General features: G+C 43.8%; 1 protein-coding gene and 1 pseudogene across 5 annotated transcripts in view; both read left to right on the top strand.

Annotated features, from left to right (window-relative positions):
• Positions 1-25,946, top strand: part of CAMK1D (calcium/calmodulin dependent protein kinase ID) — a 487,292-nt gene that overhangs the window by 91,007 nt on the left and 370,339 nt on the right. The window lies entirely within an intron of this gene.
• On the top strand, positions 17,104-17,246 carry LOC115936132 (uncharacterized; annotated as a pseudogene).

Genomic DNA, 25,946 nt, shown 5'->3' on the forward strand with positions numbered 1-25,946 from the left:
AGATTTTAATGAAGTTTGCAACGACTGCTGACCTCTTACCCAGGAGTGGTGGCTGCACATTTTTGCTGTTGCACTAGGAATGACTTGAGACTTAGAATTCTCACCATCACTTTTGAAGATTGAGGCATTGCGGTAGAGATGCAATAAATTATTTCTCCTTAGAGGAAGCCTTTGTTTTTCTTCCCTGCCTTGCTCCATTCTACCACAGAATTAATGGTCTTGATTTTAGTGAAATAACAATAACAGCAAACCTGCCTTTGGACGTTAAATACAAACTGCATCCTTGGACAGCACCGTGTTACTTTAATTTTTTAAGAAAGACTTAATATTTCTAATTGATTTTTTTGCTTTCTATGGAATTTTCCCCAAACCTCAGCTTTCTGGTGCAGGCTCTTTCCTGTCTCTTCCCCTCCTGTTTATTAAAATAGAGTCATATGGCTGTCACGTGAGGGTGACTGTCGCCAGGGTAGGACAGACATCAGGCACTATTGTCTGTGTCTACCAGGGCCTATTATCCCAAGTTCTGTTGCGCAGGCTGTCTGAGGACTTTGCCTTGTGTACCACAGACTAACATTATTTTTCTTTTTCATAACTCATATTCGAAGTCATTCTTGACAGGTGCTTTCTGTGGGTGAAAAGGCTGCATACGTCTCAGAGCCCTGAGCAGTTGTTTGTTATGGTTTAATATTTATCAAAAACTCCCATCTATGGGGGCATTTATTGACTGGAGGCCAGACAGGGAGAGCCACGTGTTTTTCAAAATTACTCTGTGCGTGTGTATATGTCCCTTTATTTTTTTCAGGGAGCGTTATCGCCGTTAAATGGGCGTGACTGAAAGGATATGCATGTTATTGTTTGCCTGTGTTTTAGGGCTTGGCTGTGATAACAGCTGTGGGATTTGCTCTCACCAGTCCTCCTCCCTGCTGTAGGTAGTGTCGTCAATGTGCACATCGGTGAAGGGTCCCGGTTGTAGAGCCACACTGCTGAGTGCTTTGCAGTTGAATTCACTGTCCCGGGAATCCTGAGAGAGGGATTGAGGACTTACTTGTTTGTTCTGCTGTCTTTGATATAAGACGAATCTGAGGAGATTTTGTTTTTCTAAATAAAATGGGAAAGACCTTAGTGGCCTAGAGTTTTCATATTAGTCCGTTTTCACGCTGCTGATGAAGACATACCCGAGACTGGGTAATTTATAGAGAAAAAGAGGTTTAATGGACTCACAGTTCCATGTGGCTGGGGAGGCCTCACAATCATGGTGGAAGGCAAAAGGCACATCTTACATGGCGGCAGGCAAGAGAGAGAATGAGAACCAGGTGAAAACGGAAACCCCTTATCAAACCATCAGATCTCGTGAGAGACCTACTCACTACCACGAGAACAGTATGGGGGAAACCACCCCATGATTCAGTGAACTCCCGCTGGGTCCCTCCCATAACGTGGGAATTATGGGAACTGTAATTCAAGGTGAGATTTGGGTGGGGACACAGCCAAACCATATCACTTGTCTTACTTTCTAGTAGCAGATTGTCTAAGTCAGAGAAAGGCAGATGTGGGTTTGGCCTGGGATTCATTTCCTTGAAACTCTTCATAAAAGTCTTACTTGCATTATGTTGTAATTATGAAACAGTAGGTCTTTTTCCTGCCATTCCAACTATATGTTAGTCTTTTTGGATTTTTTTTTTTTTTTTTTTTTTGAGACGGAGTCTCCCTCTGTCACCCAGGCTGGAATGCAGTGGCATGATCTTGGCTCACTACAGCCTCCACCTTCCGGAGGCAGGAGGCAATTCTCCTGCCTCAGCCTCCTGAGTAGCTGGGACTACAGGTGGACGCCACCACACCTGGCTAATTTTTGTACTTTTAGTAGAGATGGGGTTTCGCCATGTTGGCCAGGCTGGTCTCGAACTCCTGACCTTAGGTGATCCACCCACCTCGGCCTCCCAAAGTGCTGGGATTACAGGTGTGAGCCACCGTGCCCGGCCAGATACCTATTTTTTTGTTTAATTTGGTGTGACGGAAGTTGAACTCAGTGGCACACTTTAAATGAATGCAGTTTATTGTGGATAAATTATACCTCAATAAAGTATATGAGATATGGTGTATGCCAGGTGCAGTGCTCAGGCCTTGGGAAACACACAGGTGATAAAACATGGTTCCTGTCCTGTAGGCTTCATAATCAAAAATGATCCATATATATGATGGGATGCAGGAAATGCTACCTGAAAATACAGCATCTTGGCATACTGAATATTTCAGGCTGAAGGAAATGGAGGAAACTGCAGAAGCAGGGAGGTCACTCTCTAACCTTCTCTAACCCTTTTCCCCTAAAGTGGGCCAAAAAGAATTCTCTGGCTTGCCTGAAAGTCGGTCATAAGACCCTCATTCCAGTGGGGTTCTGCCCTATTCCCAGAGGCCAAGAAGAATTTGAAAAAGCAGGCCTTGCTAAGTTTCTCCTCGTTTATTACCATTAAATGATACCCTTTCGTCCTCCAATCATACGTCAGCATGACTGTCCATAAAAATAGATAGTTTTTCCTGGGTTGTTTGGGCTTCATTTCTGAAGGCTCTCATGTCACATATGACTTACATTAATTTTTGTTTTCTTTCGGAGACAGAGTCTCACAATCTGTCACCGGGGCTGGAGTGCAGTGGTGTGACCTCGGCTCACTGCAGCCTCCATCTGCTGGGCTGAAGTGATCCTCCTGCCTCAGCCTCGCAGGTAGCTGGGACTACAGGCATATGCCACAGGCCTGGCTAGTTTTTGTATTTTTTTAGAGATGGGTTTTCACCGTCTTGCCCAGGCTGGTCTTGAACTCCTGGGTTCAAGTGATCCACCCACTTTGGCCTTTCAAAGTACTGGGATTATAGGTATGAGCCACTGTGCTTGGCCTTCAAATAAATTTTTAATGTGTTTCTTTTGTTAAAAAAAAAAAAAGTCCTCACACCTGTAATCCCAGTACTTTGGGAGGCTGAGGCGGGTGGATCACTGGAGGCCAGGAGTTCGAGACCACCCTGGCCAACATGGTGAAAGCCTGTCTCTACTTAAAAAAAAAAATTATCTGGGTGTCGTGGCACATGCCTGTAATCCCAGCTACTTGGGAGGCCAAGGAACAAGAATCGCTTCAACCCAGGAGTGAAGCCGAGATTGGGCCACTGCACTCCAGCCTGGGCAACAGAATGAGACTCTGTCTCAAAAGAAAAAAAAAGAAAAAGTAAAAAGTCAAACTCTTCCCCCCACCCACAAGGCTAAACTTACCTTTTCTTTTTATATTCTATTCCATACTCAAAGATGACAACTAAAACCCCCAGATAAACTGAGAAGCGCTTGATTATAGTCAGTTTCAGTCAAATCTCTAGGACACAGAATGGATTGGAAGTTGTATAAAATAAATTTTCTTGCACAAAAATGTGGGGAAAAAAGGAAATGTGTATTTTTCAAGTTATAAAAGACAATCTCTTTGATGGTATAAAATGCAGCAGTAATAATTCTTCAAGTCTTATTTAAGAATTCAAATGGACCAAAACTCAGTAAAATGTTAACTCTAGGCTCAAGGACCTATGAAGGTAGTCTTTCTTAATAACTTGTTTTTCTTAAAACTTTGAGGCCGGGCGCGGTGGCTCATGCCTGTAATCCCAGCACTTTGGGAGGTCAAGGCGGGCGGATCACGAGTTCAGGAGATGGAGACCATCCTGGCAGAGATGATGGTGAAACCTCATCTCTACTAAAAATACAAAAAATTAGCCAGATGTGGTGGCAGGTGCCTGTAGTCCCAGCTACTCGGGAGGCTGAGGCAGGAGAATGGCGTGAACCCGGGAGGCAGAGCTTGCTGTGAGCTGAGGTTGCGCCACTGCACTCCAGCCTGGGCAACAGAGAGAGGCTGTGTCTCAAAAACAAACAAACAAAAAAACTTTGATTTCTCTTAGACGTTATATGGAAATGGAATTTTATTCTGTGAATGTTTTATTTCAGATAGACTTGCAAAGCCCTTCTATACATAGACACTGTTGAGTTTTTTTGTCACCCCAAACCTCAAAAATGCATCTCAGCTTAAAAGACTTTCTAGACTTTTCCTGAGTCCAAAGTCATCCTGCTGATGTCACGGTTTAGGTTCTGAAAGGTTTTATATGGAGTGTTTTTTTCTTCTTTCCTAAGAAGGAAAGGATCAGAAAGGAACTTGTAACCATTGTTGAGCATTTTAGGAAAAGTGAAAACCGACTTCATCCGTTTCATTTGTAAGGAGAAGCATGTTAGATGTGAGTATATTTGGAAACGTCCAAAATTTAACCATGACAAGAGACAGCAGTGTGATGGCAAATTTCAGGCCAAAGTCTGGAATTTCTTTGCTTTCTTCCCATTTTATCTTGTCTTCTCATTTCTTTTACTTTTCTACTTCTCTTCTCTCACTATTTCTTTGCTTTCTAACGTTTCCCTTCAATTTTGAGCCATTTTCTTTATTCCATCTACATATGAACTCACAGCAGTAGCGAAAACACTGAGCTCTCAGAAATATATTTATCCATGTATCTAAGGACTCTGGAAAACAGATTCAAAGACGTGAAGCCTCAGTAGTGAAACTGACTTAAGGAGGAAAGACCTTTATGTGCGGCAGATCTTCTCGGGGTTTGCCTATTTGTAAAATGTATTCAGTATTCATGGAACAGATATGATGGGTGCTCACTCTACACCAGGTACCATGGTCAAACAGAGAGGGCTAACCTATGTTGCCTCCATTCTGAGAATCTCTGCGATGACACAGGAGGGGACAGAAACAAGGATAGAAGCTTGTAGTTGCAATATAGTGTCGTGATGACCTTCACGAAGGCACGAACCATGTGTTGTGCTCGTATAGTCGTGTTACAGGAAAGGGGTCCTGATCCAGACCCCAAGAGAGGGTTCTTGGATCTCACACGAGAAAGAATTCAGGGTGAGTTTATAGAGTAAAGTGAAAGCAAGTTTCTTCGGAAGGTAAAGGAATAAAAGAATGGCTATTCCATAGAGCAGCCCTGAGGACTGCTGGTTTCCTATTTTATTTTATTTTTTTTTTATTTTTGAGACGGAGTCTCGTTCTTTTGCCCAGGCTGGAGTAAAGTGGAGTGATCTTGGCTCACTGCAGCCTCCGCTCCCTGGGTTCAAGCGATTCTCCTGCCTCAGCCTCCTGAGTAGCTGGGATTATAGGCGCCTACCACCACGCCCGGCTAATTTTTGTATTTTCAGTAGAGACGGAGTTTCACCATGTTGGCCAGGATGGTCTCGAACTTTTGCCCTTAAGTGATCCAGCCACTTTGGCCTCCCAGAGTTCTGGGATTATAGGCATGAGCCACTGCGCCCAGCCTGGTTTCCCATTTTTATGGTTGTTTCTGGATGATATGCTAAACAAGGGACAGATTATTCATGCCCCCCCTTTTTAGACCATATAGGGTAACTTCCTGTCGTTACCATGGCATTTGTAAACTGTCATGGCGCTGGCGGGAGTGTAGCAGTGAGGACAACCAGAGGCCACTGTCATCGCCATCTTGGTTTTGGTGGGTTTTGGCCAGCTGGCTTCTTTACTGCAACCTGGTTTATCAGCAAGGTCTTTATGACCTGTGTTTTGTGCCAATCTCCTATCTTATTCTGTGACTTGGAATGCCTTAACCATCTGGGAATGCAGCCCAGTAGGTCTCAGCCTTATTTTACCCAGCTCCTATTCAAGATGGAGTTGCTCTGGTTCAAACGCCTCTGACAGTCAGGCATAAGAACCATCATGGAAACCTGCGTTTCCTTGGCCTCTGAGGCTTTGAGGAGGTGTATATGCTGATGTCGATGAAAAGAGTCAAACTCTGTAAAATATTTAAGGAGGTTTCTTCTGAGCCAAATATCAATGACCAAGGCCTATGATACAGCCCCAGGACATCCTGTGAACATGTGCCCAAGGTGGTTGGGGTGCAGCTTGGTTTTATACATTTTAGAGGGACAGAAGTTAGAGGCAGGCATCAATCAATATGGTATTTAAGGTGTACATTGGTTTGGTCTAGAAAGCCAGAACAACTTGAAGCAGGGATTTCCAAAAGCTTTGAATGCAAGTGCATTCAAAGAAAGGGATTTTGGAATAGATTTTGGATACAGGTGCATTCAGAGATTTTCTGATTAGCAATTGGTTGAAAGAGTTAAGTTATTATCTAAAGATGTGGAATCCATAGAAAGGAATGTCTGGGTTGAGATAAGGGGTTGTGGAGACCAAGGTTTTTATTATGCAGATGAAGCCTCCAGGTAACAGGCTTCAGAGAGATTAGACAGTAAAGGTGCCAGACTCTTAGTTAAATCTCTCCTGGAACAGGAAAAGATGTGGAAAGGGGATGGGATTCGCTACAGAATGTAGATTTTCCCCACAAGAGACAGCTTTGCAGGGTTGTTTCAAAATATGTCAAAGAAATGTATGTTGGGGTAAACTACTTTGATTTCTTTCAGGGCCTGCTATCTGTCACATGATGCTATACTAGAGACAGGCTGGAATTTGGTATCTTATTGCTACAAAGCATCTGTTTTCTCAGTCTTAAGATTTCCGTTTGAATGTTAATGCATGCCGGCCAGTCATGCCCAAATTCCAAAGGGAGGAGGGTAGAATGAGGTGTGTCTGATCCTCCCTTCCCATCATGCCCTGCACTAGTCTTTCAGGTTAACTTTGGAATCCCCTTGGCCAAGAGGAAGGTCCTCCATTCAGTCAGTTGAGGGGGTTTAGAATTTTATTTTTGGTTTACACCAATTAGAGTTCATGTGAGAGTTCTGAAATGAAACCTCACCTTGGAGAATGAGTAGAATTTAGTCAGACTTAGCTTTGGTTCTGCCATTTTGTTTTGGCTTCCTTTCGCATGAAGACGGGCCATTGTCCTGTTTGCTCTTGTTCCTTGGCTGGTTTCAATGTTAGCATTGCCCTTAGAGACTGGGCAGAAGAGTAGACAGACTTTTCTTCGGGTATTCAAAATATCACCATCAAGTACTGTTAACGTGCTTTTTTAGACTGGAAACTTTCCCAAGGCCGTTTTCCCCACCCACTGACTTGCCTTTAGCCATGATCATCATTGCTTTTGTCCTGTCTGTAAGAATAAAAAGAAAAAGTCCTTTTAATGTAAAAGTCATAAACCGTGTCCTGACAACTGCAGAGAATTATATTGCTCATTTGTTTTTATTGTTAGTATAACTTTTAATTGTCTTCCTTATCTTTGTGCCTGACTGTTGTTTGCTGGCTGAAGTTAACTATGTTTTGAAAGTCAGTTCAGAGGTGAATGAATGGTGAGGTCATCATAGCAGATATAGACATGTTGTTGGTGTTTTTTTTGTGAATGTCAAATGCTAATTTTAGCCATAACAAATTTTGAAAAAGAATGAAAAGTTCCCAGCGAGGGAAATAAAGGTATTCTGTGTGAGAGGCACCTGTTATTTGCAGATAGTACTGTTCATTTCTTTTGCAGATATGAAATATAGTCTCTTTGCCTCAATTATTACTTCATCCTTCAGCCTGCTAGTGTTACAGAAAAGGGGTCATGATCCAGGCCCCAAGAGATGGTTCTTGGGTCTCGTGCAAGAAAGAATTCAGGGCAAGTCCACAGAGTAAAGTGCAAGCAAGTTTATTAAGAAAGTAAAGGAATCAAGAATGGCTACTCCATAGACAGAGCAGCCCCGAGGGCTGCTGGTTTCCCACTTTTATGGTTATTTCTTGATGATATGCTAAACAAGGGGTGAATTATTCATGCCTCCCCTTTTTAAACCATGTAGGGTAACTTCCTGACGTGGCCTTGGCATTTGTAAACTGTCATGGTGCTGACAGGAGTGTAGCAGCGAGGACAGCAAGAGGTCACTCTCGTCGCCATCTTGGTTTTGGTGGGATTTGGCCGCTTCTTTACCGCAGCCTGTTTTATCAACAAGGTCTTTATGACCTGTATCTTGTGCCGACCTCCTGTCTCATCCTGTGACTTAGCATGCCTTAACTGTCTGGGAATGCAGCCCAGTAGGTCTCAGCCTCATTTTACCCAGTCCCTACTCAAGATGGAGTTGATCTGGTTCCAGTGCCTCTGACACTAGTATTTGAGGAAGCTCAGATGTTTCTAAAGTCTGGATAGTAGCCATGATGTAAATCCTTTCTCTTTTTGCAGTTGGAGACTTTACAGCAAGCTCTATGCCGGTGATTCGCAAGCCCTTTGGAGTTAGAACTCTTTGTCCTTGTTGTTCTGGTTTGAGTCTACCCTTCCTTCCCTGCTGTCAGATACTGTGTGCTGTATCTTAGTTGGATGTTGACTTCCTTTGATAATTCTTTGACCTTTTCTGAGAGTTACATGAGATACCTTAAATTGGGCTAAATGTAGGGAAGGGATTTTGGAATAGAACTAGGGAGTGTCCCAACTGGCAGCTTCCCCAATTCATCCTAAGACATTTCTCCATGTCTAGGATGGGTTGTTTAAGACAACGTCTCCTTTTCTGGGATCTTCGAAACTCAGTGTTTGGGTCTAAGTTTTTTCCACTATGTCTCTCTCTCTCTCTGTCTTTTTTTCTGAGTATATTCTTCTGCAGAATGGTCTGTATCTCGTGTTAGCTTCAGAAGGCACCACTTTCAAGAAGTAATTAAATTATAAAGATTTGTTCAAAGTCATTATCAATACTGGAGAAGTTAGCAAAGGTATTGGAAGGCCAACAACAATTTATTTCCCATGTCACTCTTTCTGCAGAAACTCACCTAGAGTCCTTAAAGGGAATAACTGGTAACTTTCTGATATATCATGATGAGAGGCCTCTGCTGGCCACTGGGCAGCCTTCAGATAGTTTTTTCCTTTTTTAACATGTTTAAATTTTTAGGGCTAGGTGTGGTGGCTCATGCCTGTAATCCCAACACTTTGGGAAGCTGAGACAGAAAGATTGCTTGAGGCCAAGAGTTTGAGAACAGCCTGGGCTACATAGCAAGACCCCATCTCTCCAAAAAATTAAGAAATTAGCTGAGTGTAGTTGTGTGCACCTGGGGTCCCAACTACTCAAAAGAGTGAGGTGGGAGGATTGCCTGAGCCTGAGAGGTTGGGAGTGAAGTAAGCCAAGATTGTGCCACAGCATTCCAGCCTTGGTGATAGAGTGAGATCCTATTTCAAAAAAATATTAATTTTTAAGTTAATTTTGTAGCTCACTGTAGTCTTGAGCTCTTGGACTCAAGTGATCCTCCTGCCTCAGCCTCCTGAGTAACGAGGACTACAGGTATGTATCACCATGCTTGGCTGATTTATTTTTTTACTTATTTTTATTATTATTATTTTTTGAGATGGAGTTTCGCTCTTGTTGCCCAGGCTGGGGTGCAATGGCACAATCTCGGCTCACTGAAACCTCTGCCTTTGGATTCAAGTGATTGTCCTGCCTCAGCCTCCCAAGTATTTGGGATTACAGGTGTGTGCCACTACACCTGGCTAATTTTTTTCTATTTTTAGTAGAGACAGGGTTTCACCATGTTGGTCAGGCTAGTCTCGAACTCCTGACCTCAAGTGATCCTCCTGCCTTGGCCTCCCAAAGTGTTGGGATTACAGGTGTGAGCCACGACTCCTGGACTTTTTTACTTAGTTTTACTTTTTGTATTTTTATTTTTACTTATTTTTATTTATTTTTTTTTGTTTCTCTATATTGCCCAGGCTGATCTTGAACTCCTGGCCTCAAGTGATCCTCCTGCCTTGGCCTCCCAAAGTGCTGAGATTACAGGTATGGGCCACCATGCCCGGCCCACAGAGTTCTCTGGAGGAGAAACTGTAGAGCCGTGTGGATTCTTGCCTAGGTTTGTTTAGAGATACTACGGACTTCTTGCCTAGGTCTGTTTGGAGAAGAGAGTCAAGCAGTACTTGAGTGATTTGAATTTTTGTTGAGAAAAACGAAGTGAAAAAAATTTTTTCGACATCAGATATGTTGTTTTAGCCTCTGTGGCAGATTTTATTTTTCTCTTTTACTTTTTGTTTTTATCCTTTTGTACTATTTTTAAAGACAGGAATGAGAAGAAATTATCCCCGGACCATTCCTCCCAGTGAAAAACATGAAATGTGACTATCCGGAAATGGAGTGTGATCACAGGGGCACGTATGGCTGAGTCATCCAAAATGCTGACTGTCGTGTAGGGCTCCGTGGTTTTGGTGGGTTTCTTAACTTCTCCGTGCCCTGGTTACTTCATCAATGTGATGGAGATAATAATCTCATCGGATGTTGTGATTTACTGAGATCATTCTTATAAACACTTAGAATAGTCCCTGGTACACAGCAAGCGGTTTGTGATTGTTATTGTATGATTCTATCTGGATTCTATTACGTCATGTTACTGTGTTATGAAAGATTCCAGTTCCTTGGTGCACTGATGTGGTCTTTGAAACTCAGAACAAATGTTACCTGGGTCGATGTTACATGAGTATTTGGCCATTAAAATCAGATAAAGAGGCCAACCTAGCAAGTTACTCTCATTGAAGTGTGGCTTGTCTGCCAACCTCATTGGGAACACGTAGAACCTCCCCAAGCTGAGTGGGCAGGGTCCGTGTGGCTGTGTGAAGGGCCCCATCATCTTGTGTAGCTGCTCCCGTGTTGAGAGTATAGCACGTTGAAAACAGCCTTGGCAGGAACCACGCTTGCTGTTAACCAGCTCGTCCACTAACCACCTGTGTATACCCTAGGTCAGGCCAGCTGTTTAAAAAAAAAAAAGTGAAGATATTTGCTAAGAGAGTAGATCTCAAGTGCCATCATCACACGCACACAAGGGGTGATGATGGCAATTGATAGGTATGTTAGTTAGCTTGATCATGGTGATCATTTTACGATGTATACATATATCAAAACATCATGTTACGATGTATACATATATCAAAACATCATGTTGTATACCCTAAATATATACCATTTTTATTTGTCAGTCATACCTCAGTAAAGCTTAAAAAAAGACACATGTTGGCCGGGCTTGGTGGCCCACGCCTATAATCATTTGGGAGGCCTAGGTGGTTGGATCAGTGGAGGTTAGGAATTTGAGAGTAGCCTGGCCAACATGGCGAAACCCCACCTCTACTAAAAATATAAAAATTATCTGGGCATGGTGGCAGGCGCCTGTCATCCCAGCTAATTGGGAGGCTGAGGTAGGAGAATCGCTTGACTTGGGAGGCAGAGGTTGCAGTGAGCCGAGATTACACCACTGTACTCCAGCCTGGGCGACAGGGCGAGACTCCATCTCAAAAAAAAATACACATGTATATAAAAAAAGTAAATTGGAGACATCTTGACGTTACACCCATACTAACAGTAGTGTCAATCTCTGTTCCTTCACCCAAGGAAGGAAAGAAGGAAGGAAGGAAAGAAGGAAGGAAGGGAGGGAGGGCGGGGAGAGAGAGAAAGAAGGAAGGAGGGAAGGAAAAAGGGAAAGAAGGAAGGAAGAAGGAAGTTTCCCTATGTAATTAAAATAGCATTATCACAGCTAATACAATTAATACTAATTTCTTAATATCCAGTTTATATTCCAGTTTCCCCAGTTACAGTTGGGTTATATACTGAGTTTACAGCTCCACAGTCTCTTCGTGTGGGGAATGAGGAGGTGGAACTAACTACATGAGCTCTCAGGTTTATATAAGCGTGAAAGTTTTATGTTTAATACGATTAGGAAGCGCCGTTGTGATTTTGTTAATTTCTTGTTCTTAAAGAAGGATCGAAGCTTTAGAGACGTAAGCATGGCTCTCTAGCAAGGTGAAATGGAAATCTGGAGGTTATTTGGTTAAGAGAATAAATAGGGATGGGTTAGTGGTGTCTCCAGCTGGGCTTGGCTTGTACATTGGGCAGATCACACATGGACAGTGGTTTGATGACTTGTGTACTGGCCAGAGAGAAGGAGGCTGTGTCCTGGTCTGAGGCCCAGCAGGTTTGAGGTCTTGTATTTTCTAGTCTCCATAAATGTTCCTAATGCCATTTCGAGTTACAGTGAGGACTTGGACAGCCCTTTGCATTTAGTTTTGTTTTGTTATTTGAGACTCTGGTGTTTTCTTCAAGGATGCTAAATGCTGGGTCTGTTGGGTTACCTGTCTAAGGAAACTCCCATTGTTCCAGAATAAAAGAAGAATGAAAAAGTCATGCTTTGACTGCCTGGCGGCTATCAGGTGCTGCTGGCCCCACAGGTTATGAGCCAACTGGCATGTCCTGCGCCTCATGCACGCTCCCACTGTGAGAACCAGCTTTGAAGACCTCCCACCCAGACCTGCCTGCCATGTAAGAGGTGCGGTGCTGGGTGTGTCTGCCATGGGCCGGGGAGTGAGGAGAACCATTCTTTCCCACATGAGCTCTGAACCAATTGAGAAGTAGGGCTGAGGGGCCAGGCAGGTGGAGATCAAAATGTTAAATTCATTCCTGATAAAAGTTCCATTGGAGGACTGGGGCATGTTTTAATAAAGGGCTTCCTCACTCTCAACCTCAGAAGCAGTCCGCCTAGCCCTCTGTAGGCTCCTCCCCTGGCCCAGAGGAGAGATGTAGTCTGTAGGCTTCCAGCGGATTCCCAAGAGAAAGGAGGGAGAAGGAGCTGGGCTGGTGCCCTCCATCCCCTCCTGGCCAGCTGGGTAAGTCCGTTCTCTTGCCTTGGGAGGAGGAAGAGGTAGGAGGGCCTGGAGGAGATTCCGCTGTAGGCATTGGGAACCTGCTGCTTCTTCACTCTTGCCTTCTTCTTGGGACCTGGTATCCCCAGGGACCCAGTGCCCTGGCTCCATTTGAGGATTTCCACCCTGGGGCAGCTCTTTTCCTGTCTCTGCTTCACAGACTAATTTATTTAGAGGGGGCGAGAGAAATGAGATAAATTCTGATAATAGTGGCACTTAATAAATATTAATTGTCATTCATATACATGATATGCATTTCTTGAACTGGTAAATCTTTCAAAGAATTTATTTTACAATTTCTCTCAAACTCTGAATATTTGTGGAGTAAATGAATATACCAATCCTTTGTTGCATTGGGAGGCAGAGACTTGAGGATGGTTATGTGTGTGTGTGTGTGTGTGTTGGAGAGTGGGTCAGAGAGGAAGTGGGGCAGGGAGCTAAGGCTTCTGGAAGATTCCCTGGGGGATGTCCATGTTCTCAGTGTCCCAGGGGCTACTCTGGCCGATGGGCCTTCGACCCCCGGGGTCCCAGGAACCAGAGCAACAGAGACATTGGGGATCTGAAGCAGCACATGTGCTGGGGGCCGCCTCCTTTTCCAAGTGGCCAATAGCCCCTTAATTGAGGGAGAGGAACCATCCAGGTTCAGAGGCAAAGCCCACTTGAGAGGGCAGGAGGAGAGTCTCCTGGAGCAGGCGAGTCAGGTGGGCGATGTTTGCGGATCCCTTTGCAAGCCTGTTTTCACAGTGTTTTCAGGTGTGTTCTGAGAGCAGCGTATGGAACCCGACAGTGACCTTTGTTCACATTAATGGAGCAGATGATTGCATTGCATTTTTTGGGTTCTTAAAAAAATGGTAATATGTATTATAGTAAACTGAATTTACAATATTTATACAATTATTTATATTGATTTATATTGTATAAATATACAGTGTCCAGTTTTTCTCACATCTAGCCCCTTTCTTCCTTTCATTTACAAGGAAATCATAAGGAAATTTCTCAGAATGTTATGTGGACTGAATAAATATTTATACATTATAAATAATTGTATAAATATACAATATTGTATACAATACAGTACAATTATTTATAATGTATAAATATACATTTATTTGTATATGTATTTGTATGTATAAATACGCATTATGGTCCATATATCAATACACATTATAGTAATATGTATTAATGTAAGTTTGACCATTTTGACTTTTTTTTTTTTTTTTTTTTGAGACCGAGTCTCACTCTGTCGCCCAGGCTGGAGTGCAGTGGTACAGTCTTGGCTCACTGGAACCTCCGCCTCCTGGGTTCAAGCGATTCTCCTGCCTCAGCCTCCTGAGTAGCTGGGATTACAGGCGCCTGCCACCACGCCTGGCTAATTTTTGTATTTTTAGTAGAGTTGGGGTTTCACTGTGTTGGCCAGGCTGGTCTTGAACTCTTGACCTCATGATCCACCTGCCTCGGCCTCCCAAAGTGCTAGGATTACAGGTATGAGCCACTGTGCCTGGCCAGAATTTTCTTCCTTTTTAAGGCCGAATAATATTCCATTGTATGGCTAGACCATATTTTGCTTACCCATTCATCTGTCCATGGACTGTCTGAGTAACCTTTTGGTTATTGTGAATCATGCTGCTAGGAATATTGGTGTATGAATATGTTGCATTACATTTTTAAAAGGAAACTTTCGTTGAAATATAATACAGGCATTGCATTTTTGGCAACCACAACACACTTCTGACTTACATGGACTTACCTGAACTGCTGGTTATCCAAGACCCCTAAAGTTTTAAATGTAACAACTAGGATACATTTTATCCTGGAGCCTTGCCTGTTTTGTTCTGAGTTGTTAATTTTTATGCACAGTCTTGTGAGATCCAGCTCATTATATCAGCCTGTCAAGATCTTTTTAGAATTCTGAGTTTAGTTTAATTTTGGGTTGTCCACAAACATGATGATCGTATCCTCTCTCTGTAAAAGTCACCAATAAAAATGCTGAAGAGGAAGGGGCCAGCAGCAGAGCTCTGTGGGGGCTGTTGAAACCCTCCCCTTGGTTGGGTCTTGCTGTGCAGGTGTTTATCGGTCCAGTTTTTCTTGCTTCTAGCTCCTGTCTTCATTTCATTTATAAGGAAATTTCTTACTACATTATGTGGACAGCAGGTTGTCATTCTGTTTTTGAATTTAACTTTTTTTGTTTGTTTGTTTTTGCGATGGAGTCTCGCTCTGTCACCCAGGCTGGAGTGCAGTGATGCGATTTCAGCTCACTGCAACCTCCGCCTCCCGGGTTCAAGCAATTCCCCTGCCTCAGCCTCCTGAGTAGCTGGGACTACAGGCGCGTGCCACCACGCCTGGCTAATTTTTTGTACTTTTAGTAGAGACGGGGCTTTACCGTGTTAGCCAAGATGGTCTCAATCTCCTGACCTTGTGATCCATCTGCCTCGTCCTCCCGAAGTGCTGGGATTACAGGTGTGAGCCACCACTCCCGGCCGAATTTTAATTTTTTTTTAGAGACAAGGTCTTACTTTGTCACCTGGGTGAAGAGTGCCGTGGCACAGCATAGCTCAATGCAGCCTCAAATTCCTGGGCTCAAGCGATTCTCCTGCCTCAGCCTCCTGAGTAGCTGGGACTATAGGCATGCACTGCCATGCCTGGCAAATTTTTAAATTTTTTGTAGAGATGGAGTCTCGCTGTGTTCCCCAGGCTGGTCTTGAAATCCTGGACTCAAGTGATCCTCCTGCCTCAGCCCCTAAAAGTGCTGAGATTACATGTGTGAGCCTCTGTGCCTGCGCTATGTTGCCACTCACCTAATAATCTGCAAACCTCTGGAGAATGGAACTAAGCCAGATTGGCTGTCCGCGCTCAGGTTTTTTAGTATGTAAAATTTTAGGTGAATGACAGTTAGCTGTTCTCCTACATTCTCATTGCCAGGTTATAATGCAAGCAAGTTTCATACCAAATTCACATAAGATCCCTTATTTAGGAAATGTGTGAGTAGGCCGGCCGGCCGGCCGAGTACAGTCTGGGTGGTGGTTCTGTCATCAGGAGTCCCTGCTCTCTGCCTTACTATGTGCTCTGAGTGCCACTTTGGATGAAAGCTTCCCTCGAGGCAGATTTTCCAGTATTCCAAAACCAGGGTTCTCTTACCCTAGGAGGAGCCTCAGGCAGCCAGAAATTTCCCAAACCAATGGCTGGACCTTTTTAGGAATCTCGCATAAGGATAGAGGGTCTTGCTCTGTAGCTCAGGCTGGAGTGCAGTGACATGACCAGGGCTCACTGCAGCCTTGACCTCCCAGGCTTAAGCAATCCTCCTGCCACAGTGTCCCAAGTAGCTGAGACTTCAGGTATGCACCACCACACCCAGCTAATTTTTGTATTTTTTTGTAGAGACAGGGGTTTTGCCATGTGGCCCAGGCTGGTGTCAAACTACTGGGCTCAAGCAGTTCGCCCGCCTTGGCCTTCCAAAGTGTTGGGATTACAGGCATGAGCCACTATGTCCAGCCTGGTAATCACGGTTCTGACTGTTGTCACCTTAGATTAGTTTTGCCTGCTTTTAAATTCCATATAAATGGAATTGCACTTATGTTTTGTGACACTGATTCATGTTGTCGCATGTAAAAGTTGTTCATTTTTTCCCCATTGCTTTGTAATTCCATCATATAAAGTTTAGGTTCCTTTCTATAGTTGATGGACATTTGGTTGTTTCCAGTTTGGGACAATATGAAGCAAACAGCTGAAAACATTCTTGTCCATGTCTTTGGTGGATGGAGTATGAGTTTTTGATTAGGGTAACTGACTGTCCTTAGAATTGACATTTACAGCAACTAGCCCATGGAGAATATCATGCTGTCCGTGCCAAATGATTTTAAAGTAAACTGAAGGTGTTATACAAAACCATATTAAACAAAGGAGTGAATTTAGTCTCATATGACTTGTTTTTAGCCAGTTCGTGCCAGTATGAAAGCAGATCATTGCTTTGGTGCACCCCGCCCATAATAAATGTTCTAAGTCAGAAGGTCAATTTCCTGAAATCTGAGATTCTCATGTGAAAGTATATTGTTTCCTCATGCCTTCTCCAGAAGCTTGGGTGGGAAAGAACCCTTTATCGCTTCTGCAGATAGGCACCATTTTCTCATTATAGATTCTCACTGTGAAAAAGTCATGAATTACTAAAAACTCTGGGAATATAAACTAGGTTTGGGGATCCCCTGAATTGGAATGAATAAAGTTTTAAAATATTCATTTATGTTTTATTTCCATGTCGTTGTGTGTCTTGTGATGAGAAAAATATTTGCTGCTGATTTAGAATTCCTGAATGCTCTTATAAAAATTTAATTCCACCCATATTAACTAGGCTTTCAAGTCTTTTTGAGAAGGGCTGTTTTCTTCCAATAGGTTGCTAGAGGGGAAACCTGTTAGCCTAAGAGAATTGTTGGATGCAAGTTTAATAGGGAAGGTGAACTCAGACCACCAGTGGGGGATGCCGCATTGATTTAAATTTTAAAAGATCCCGTGTTTTATGAAAGTAAAGAAATAGGTTAACAGTCCCCGTGACAAGAATGGAAAACATTCTCAGGACCTATACCACACATATACATTTAAAGTATCACTCAGCCTGGGCAACATGGTGAGGGCCTGTCTCTACAAAAATTTAAATCTTAGCCAGGCATGGCGGCACGTGCCTGTGGTCCCAGGTTGAGGCGGGAGGATCACTTGAGCCCAGGAGGTCAAGGCTGCAGTGAGCTATGATTGCGCCACTGCACTCCAGCTTCGGCGACAGAGTGAGACTCTGTCTCAAAAAAAAAAAAAAAAAAAAAAAAATCACTACCTCTTTATAGCACCTAACAGTATTTTTAAACAACCCTACAGGAGGGGCATCTGGTGCCATGAACTAACATTACGGATACATTTGCCCTTTGACCCAGCAGTCCTGTTTCTGGGAATCTTTACTGCAGATACACCCCCACATGTGATGAAATGACATTTACTCACAATTATCATTGAAGCTTTGTGACACCAGAGTGTTGGAAGCCGCCAAGTGGCCATCAGTCAATAAGGGACTGGTTAAAGGGGTGATGGTGTGTATCGACAGTGGAACGCTATGCAGCTGTTAAAGAGAATGATAAAAAATCTGTGTTTCTGGCCAGGCATGGTGGCTCACGCCTGTAATCCCAGCACTGTAGGAAGCCAAGGTGGGCAGATCACTTGAGGTTGGGAGTTTGAGACCAGCCTGACCAACATGGTGAAAGCCTGTCTATACTAATAACACAAAAATTAGCTGGGAGTGGTGGCACGCACCTGTAATCCCAGCTACCCAGGAGGCTGAGGCAGGAGAATCGCTTGAACCCAGAGGGTAGACGTTGCAGTGAGCCGAGATCGAGCCACTGCACTCCAGCCTGGGTGACAGAGTGAGACTCTGTCTCAAAAAAAAAAAAAAAGTGTTTTGAAATGGGAAGATTTCCAGGTACATTAACAAGTACAAAACGCAAGGTGAAAAACAGTGCATGGAGTATGCTGCCCTTTGTATAAGAAAGCTGGTCGGCCGGGCGCAGTGGCTCACACCTATAATCCCGTTGGGAGGCCGAGATGGGTGGATCACAAGGTCAAGAGATTGAGACTATCCTGGCCATCATGGTGAAACCTTGTCTCTACTAAAAATACAAAAATTAGCTGGGTGTGGTGGCGCAAGCCTGTAGTCCCAGCTACCTGGGAGGCTGAGGCAGGAGAACTGCTTGAACCCAGGAGGCGGAGGTTGCAGTGAGCCGAGATTGTGCCACTGCACTCCAGCCTGGCGACAGAGCAAGACTCCATCTCAAAAAAAAAAAAAAAAAAAAGAAAGATGGACATATGAACATATGTATGTGAATTTACTTATATTTGCATCAAGAAACACTAGAAGGATAAACAAGTTATAATAAAATGCTCTTCTGTCTGAGGCTCAGGGGAAGGGAGTGATTGGGAATAGGTGTCGGAATGCCTCCTTTGCATGGGTCTTTTGATGGATTGTGTTGACCTTTGAATCATATAGCAAAGCAAGTCAGCAACCAGCAAAAGCACATCAGCCAGGGAATGCCTTTGACTGAACGAGACCAAGAGCATTGTGGTGGAGAGCGCAGGTGGGTGACTGCATTTCTTAGCTCAGAAGCAAAGTCAGTGCATTCATTCGTTCATTCAATCCGCAAATGCATACTGAGCCTCTCCCATGCACCGTCTGCTGTTGCACATGCCTACGATACAGCTGTCAACAGAAGCATTAAGGTCCAAGCTTTCCCGGAGCTGGCATTCTTGAGGGGGGAAACACATGACAAAAAGGTGATTAGTGAGGAAGAGAAGGCTCATGCGGCAGGATCTAGAGAGGAAGGTGAGAGGAGTCCATGCTGAGGCCAGAGGGGACGTTCATTGCTGATACATATTCCTATGTGTTCATCATGCATTTGCAAACAGTATTTTTTTAATTTTATTTTTTAAAGACAGGGTCTTGCACTGTCACCCAGGCTGGAGTGCAGTAGCACGATCATAGCTCACCGCAGCCTCTACCTCCTGGCCTCAAGTGATCCTCCCACCTCAGCCTTCCAAGTAGCTGGAACTAAAGGTGTGTGCTGTCATGCCCAACTAATTTTATTGTTATTATTAATATTTTTTGTAGAAATGAGGTCTCACTGTGTTGTTGCCCAGCTGGTCTCTTGAACTCCTGGCCTCAAGCGATCCTCCTGCCTCGGCCTCCTAAAGTGTCAGGATTACAGGTGTGAGTCACTGCACCTGGCCCTATGAACAATATTTGCACCTAGGATAATAAAGTGGTGTAAAATCTTACATTTAATCTTTTGCTACAGCAGTCAGGATTACATTTTATCATCATATTATCACTTCAGATAAGTTTCTTTCTTCCTTCCTTCCTTCCTTTCTTTCCTGTCTTTCCTTTTTTTTTTTTTTTTTGAGATGAAATCTCGCTCTGTTGCCCAGGCTGGAGTGCAGTGGTGTGAGCTCGGCTTACTGCAACCTCTGCCTCCCAGGTTCAAGTGATTCTCCTGCTTCAGCCTCCTGAGTAGCTGGGATTACAGGGATGCACCACCACATGTGGCTGATTTTTGTATTTTTATTAGAGACGGGGTTTTGCCATGTTGGCCAGGCTGGTCTCAAACTCCTGACCTCAGGCGATCCACCTGCCTCGTCCTCCCAAACTGCTGGGATTACAGGCGTGAGCCATGGTGCCGGGCCAGGATTATATTTTATCATAATATAGTTATCACTTCAGATAAGTTTCAAATAAAAAAAACCACGTTATGGCAGGTGACTGTGCCCCAGCCCACTGCTGTGTTGGTGGAAAACTAGAATTTAGTTGAATAAATAAAAAGTGGATTTGATCATGATAGTTTGCTTTCACAACAGTCAGGTTATTCTGGGGTTAATGTTCTCTGAATGATTTGTGACTATAACCATAGATTATTAGGTGATGAGACATTACTGTGACGAGTCTATTTTTTTCTATACAGTAGTTTAAAAAAATTCCTCTTTACTGTGATATATTAGCTACAGAAAATTGAAAAAAAAACCCACACATACACTCAGATAAATCACATAGCCCTCATATTCCATATGTGTTCATGACAGTCATTGTCTGAGAATCCCAGGGCGATAGCTCCACAGTAGATAATGTAGATATTTGAAACATATTTCTCTTGTGTTTATTTATTTATATTTTCTCTTCCTTGTCTTTTTAGTGGCAGACTTATCTGTCATAGTTTCTGAATTCGATGAAAGATTAATGTGGTTATTTAAAAAATTTTTACAATGAAATGATTAGTTTGCAAGAGAGATTTTTCTCTGTCTCTTTGGGTTCAATTAAATGTTGGTGAAACTTGAGAAATAATGAGGAACATGGATCAAAGCTGTGGGGAAAGGCGGTGTTATTGCTTCCAGCATCTCTAGGTCTGCAACAGCAAGAGTTAAGTTTTGCTCAGAGAATGAAGGAAAAATAACACAGACTGGGCAGCCAGATTTGCGAGTCTGGGCTTTTCCTGACAACCAGTGCAGACTATAGCTCCATCTGACATGGAACCAGCATATTCACAAGCATTGCTAGATCTGTGATCTAGTTATGAAAACACCAGAAATTGGCTTTGTTTTCAGGGTGAAAAAAATGCAAAGTCATACAGATTCTTATTTCCTAATCATGATAAACTCCACTGTATGGTATATTAAGGAAAAGCTCCAGGAGTTGCAGACATCCTCTGTCATTCTAGGAAATGCACAAAAAGGTGGTAATGAAAGCTTGTTGTTGTATTTCCTGTTTCTCTATTCTTTTTTTTTTTTTTTTTTTGAAGAGATGGGGTTCCACTTTCTTGCCCAGTCTGGAGTGCAGTGGTGTGATCATATCTCCCTGCAGTCTTGAACTCCTGGGCTCAAGCGATCCTCCTGCCTCAGCCTCCTGAGTAGTTGGGACTACAGGTCTGCACTGCCATGCCCAGCTTATTTTATTTTATTTATTTATTTTTTTGAAACAGTCTTGCACTGTCACCCTGGCTGGAATGTAATAGTGCGATCTCAGCTCACTACATCCTCCTCCTCCTGGGTTCAAGCAATTCTCCTGCCTCAGGCCCCTGAGTAGCTGGGACTACAGACGCCTGTCACCACACCTGGCTAATTTTTTGTGTTTTTAGTAGAGATGGAGTCTCACTTTGTTGACTAGGCTGGTCTTGAACTCCTGACCTCATGATCCACCCACTTTGGCCTCCCAAAGTGCTGGGATTACAGGTGTGAGACACTGTGCCCAATCCTATTTTATTTTTGATTTTTGTAGAGATGGAGTTTTGCTATGTTGCCCAGGCTCGTCTTGAACTCCTGACTTCAAGTAATCCTCCCACCTCAGCCTCCCAAAGTGCTGGGATTACAGGTGTGAGCCAGCACTCCTGGCCTCCCAATTCTTAATTGCTTAAAAGGGTTGGACTCTCTTTGAGGACTAGCTGATTCAGAGCTTTGTCAGATCTGTCCTCTTAGAATCTCAGGATGGACTTGGGAGGATGTGATCTTTGCTTCCTAGTAGATAAAGGAAAAAAGTAGGTAGTGACTGCAGAAGGACCTCAACTCTGCCTCCCCAATTCACCTTACAGGAAGCTTGGACAGCATCTCTGGGGCTGGCCAGGGGAGTTGCTGCAGCCAGCCTGTGAGGACAGGATCGTCCTCATCCACCATTGCTGCCAGTGAGACAACCCTGGCAGAGCAGGTTTGATTTTCCATAAGCAGCTGTATTCAAGGATGTAGAAAGGCACCTGGCCACTCTGAGGATACATGTTCGGTGCTCTGCGTGTTGTGTTATCTTTCTGAATTTACTTTCTAGGCGGGAAATAAGAATAGGGTAGCAAAAGTAAGAAAGGACGAGGGGCAGTTGGGTAGGAGTCGTCTGATTCTTTAATGCTTTTTACTATTTGGGGTAGCAGTTTAAAGAGGAGATGCTTTTGGCCAGGCACAGTGGCTCACATCTGTAATCCCAGCACCTTGGGAAGCCGAGGTGGGCGGGTCGCGAGGTTAAGAGATCGAGACTATCTTGGACAACATGGTGAAACCCCATCCCTACTAAAAATACAAAAATTAGCTGGGTGTGGTGGCGTGCACCTGTAGTCCCAGCCACTCGGGAGGCTGAGGCAGGAGAATTGCTTGAACCTGGGAGGTGGAGGTTGCAGTGAGCTGAGATCATGCTATTGCAGTCCAGCCTGGTGACAGAGCGAGGCTTCATCTCAAAAAAAAAAAAAAAAAGAAGCTTTCAAAGTAAGAATACCCAAAAGTAACCCAACAGTGGTGGAAATATTTCACAGTTATTTTTAGGTGTTCTTCTATGATGGTAGCCAAGGTATCTCCTAGAGTAGATGCCTTGAGTGGAGACCGTATTGTTTTGCCACTTATCTTTGGAGGAGGAAGTTTGTTGCTCATCACAGAAACCAAACTGTTTTTCTTGGGAACTGTTCCCTGTTCTCTGAAACAATGAACACGCTTCTCTCGGATCCACTTCACCAGAATATTCCCACCCAGCGCTTCTTACATCCTATACCGAGACCCTTATCTCCCTTGCGACTCAGCGAAGGAATGAGTGTATGTCCCAAGAGTTTGTGTTCTATCGAAGTCCAAATTCTGTTAATTTCATGAAAATTCACTTATTTCATTACTAAATGGATAATTTGAGTTTCTGGCCTATTAAGAGTTTTTTTTTTTTTTTTTAAGGCAGAGTCTCCCCCTCTGTCGCCAGGCTGGAGTGCAGTGGTGTGATCTTGGCTCACTGCAACCTTCGCCTCCCAGGTTCAAGCAGTTCTCCTGCCTTAGCCTCCCGAGTAACTGGGACTACGGGCATGCGCCACCATGGCCAGCTAATGTTTGTATTTTTAGTAGAGACAGGGTTTCACCATGTTAGCCAGGATGGTCTCCATCTCTTGACCTTGTGATCCGCCCACCCTGGCCTCCCAAAGTGCTGGGATTATAGGCGTGAGCCACTGCGCCTGGCCAAGAATTTTTTTTTTTTTTTAATAAATGGTTATAAGCATTGGACCATATTTGTGAAGGTCTCAAGACCATCTAACAGAATTGTTGTGAAATATGACAGTAACAGGAACAACTACAAAAAAGAGAGCTGATATTTGTATATTGCTGTTAGCATGCATTATTAAACATGAGAAGGGTCAGAGTTCAGATGTGACATGCCTAATGGGCTGATATGAGTTGTGGAGCTCTCATTCTCTTTTTTGTTTAGAGATGGGTTCTTGCTCTGTTTCCCAGGCTGGAGTGCAGTGGCACGGTCATAGCCCACTGCAGCCTTGACCTCCTGGGCTCAAGCAATCCTCCCATCTCAGCTCCTGCCCCGAGTAGCTGGGACTACAGGCATGCACCACCATGCCCAGCTTGAGCTCTTATTTCTAAACCGTTAAGGTAATGGAGTCCTCTGCAGTGAAGTGGTGTTAGTGAGAATAGCTTGCAGGGCAGAGCTTAGCAGTGTAGACAGAGAGCACTCTATCTGGGCTGGAAGAAAAAATGAGCGTATGCCAGAGAATAAACATCTTTTGTCAAAATTCTGTTGGGCAACCAGCAGCTGGCACTCATATCTAGAGTCCAAGACCGATAACAGCAAACTTATTTCCTATTTGGCTTAGAGAATGAAAATAAGCTCTAAGAGGTTTTTTTGTTTTTTGTTTTTTTTCCTCCTGAAATGGAATCTTTCTCTGTCATTCAGGCAGGAGAGCAATGGCGTGATCTTGGCTCACTGCAACCTCTGCCTCCCGGGTTCAAGTTCAAGAGGCTGCTTCAGCCTCTTGAGTAGCTGAGATGAGAGGTGCACACCGCCACACCTGGCTAATTTTTGTATTTTTAGTAGAGACGGGGTTTCACCATGTTGGCCAGGCTGGTTTCGAACTCCTGACCTCAAATGATTCACCCACGTTCGCCTCCCAAAGTGTTGGGATTACAGGTGTGAGCTACTGCACTTGGCCAGCTCTAAGAGTTTTAAAAAATTTATACATAAATATATCATAGGTTGGTACTTACCAGTATTTTAGTTGTTAGTAAATTCGGTGGTTTGTTTATAATGCAACAACTTATCTTTTTAAGTAAACATGAATTCATAATCTGCCAGCACATCTGTGTCTCTATCAGCCAGTTTTCTCACCTCTGAGATTACCACTCTTTTGTTTTCACTACGAAGTTCTCGGTGCTTTTTTCTCACCTCTCGGTGAGTTGAAGGGGCTGATGTGTTTCGCCCCCTGATATGGTTAGGCTTTATTTCCCCACCAGATCTCATCTTGAATTATAATCCCTATAAATCCCCATAATCCGCAGGTGTCAAGGGAGAGACCAGGTGGAGGTAAATGAATCATGGGGTAGGTTTTCCCCATGCTGTTCTCGTGATAGTGAGTTCTCACTAGATCTGATGGTTGTATAAGTGTGTGGTAGTGTCTCCTGCATTCCTTCTCCTTCCTGCCGCCTTGTGAAGAAGGTGCCTTGCTTCCCCTTCCGCCTTGCTTCCTTCCTCTTCCGCCATGATTGTAAGTTTCCCGAGGCCTCCCCAGCCATGCTGAACTGTGAGTCAGTTAAACCTCTTTCCTTTATAAATCACTCAGCCTCAGGCAGTTCTTTATAGCAGTATGAAAACGGACTAATACACCCCTGCTTAGATGGGGTCTGAAAACCTGGTTAAAGTATATCTCAAAACAATAAATAAAAGCTCCTGGCTGTTGGTCCCCTCTTTGTCCCGTGATTGTTGAATGACTAGGTAAGAAATTAAATGGGACACTCTGCAGATACCTAGCAGAGGCCTCCGCAGGTGGGTCTTCCATCAGTTGGTATTTCTCCTCTCCTTCAGTAGCTCTTTTCCGATTGCCACAGAGCACTCCCAGGTGCAGAGAGTAGTCAGTAAATGAACTGGCCATCTCCAGAGCTTTTGCAGACTCACGTTGAGCAAGGCTGATGCTCTCAGAAGGTGTACCATTTGATGTTGTGGCTTTACTTACCCTCCCCCACCACGTGTACTGTAATTTGAGAGTTTAGTGTTAGTGGCTGATGTCAGACAAGGCAGAAAAGAGTGGTCAAGGCCGGGCGCCGTGGCTCATGCCTGTAATCCCAGTACTTTGGGAGGCTGAGGCAGGCGGATCTCGAGGTCAGGAGATTGAGACCATCCTGACTAACATGGTGAAACCCCATCTGTACTAAAAATACAAAAAGTTAGCCGGGTGTGGTGGCGGGTGCCTGTAGTCCTAGCTACTCAGGAGGATGAGGCAGGAGAATGGCATGAACCCGGGAGGCGGAGCTTGCATTGAGCCGAGATCTCGCCACTGCACTCCAGCCTGGGCGACAGAGCAAGGCTCCGTCTTAAAAAAAAAAAAGAGTGATCAAATTCACCCCAAATGTATTTTGTTGTATTTCATATTCTTCATATTTGAGCACTTAAGAACCATTCACAAGTCAATTCTCTGAAGCAGAACATCACATTCAACAGCACACACATTCCTCAGACGTTCTGGATATTGGGCAAGGAATAATCAATCCTAAATTCTATTATGCCTTTACAGTGGTCATGTTGAAATCTGATGAGAATGGTGGGTGAGAGCTTGGGTTTGTCCGTCACCCATAAAGCACGCAGTTTGTGCATTTCAGTTATGTGCAGAGGTTTAATGGTAGATTTCTAATTGAAGGATAAGATAGTGGGGCAGCATTTCTTTACCAACTCTGATAAGCGAAAATAAAAGTCCTGTTCATCTGGGTGTTTCTGTCTCAGCCATTAATTATAGATAATCCCCAATTACCCCTGAATTCAGAGAGTTTTGCATATAATTAAAATTCTCTGATAATTCAAAAATTCTACTTTGGTTGTTAATTCT

Source organism: Gorilla gorilla, chromosome 8 (assembly GCF_029281585.2).
Source record: "Gorilla gorilla gorilla isolate KB3781 chromosome 8, NHGRI_mGorGor1-v2.1_pri, whole genome shotgun sequence".
Lineage (NCBI taxonomy): Eukaryota > Metazoa > Chordata > Mammalia > Primates > Hominidae > Gorilla > Gorilla gorilla.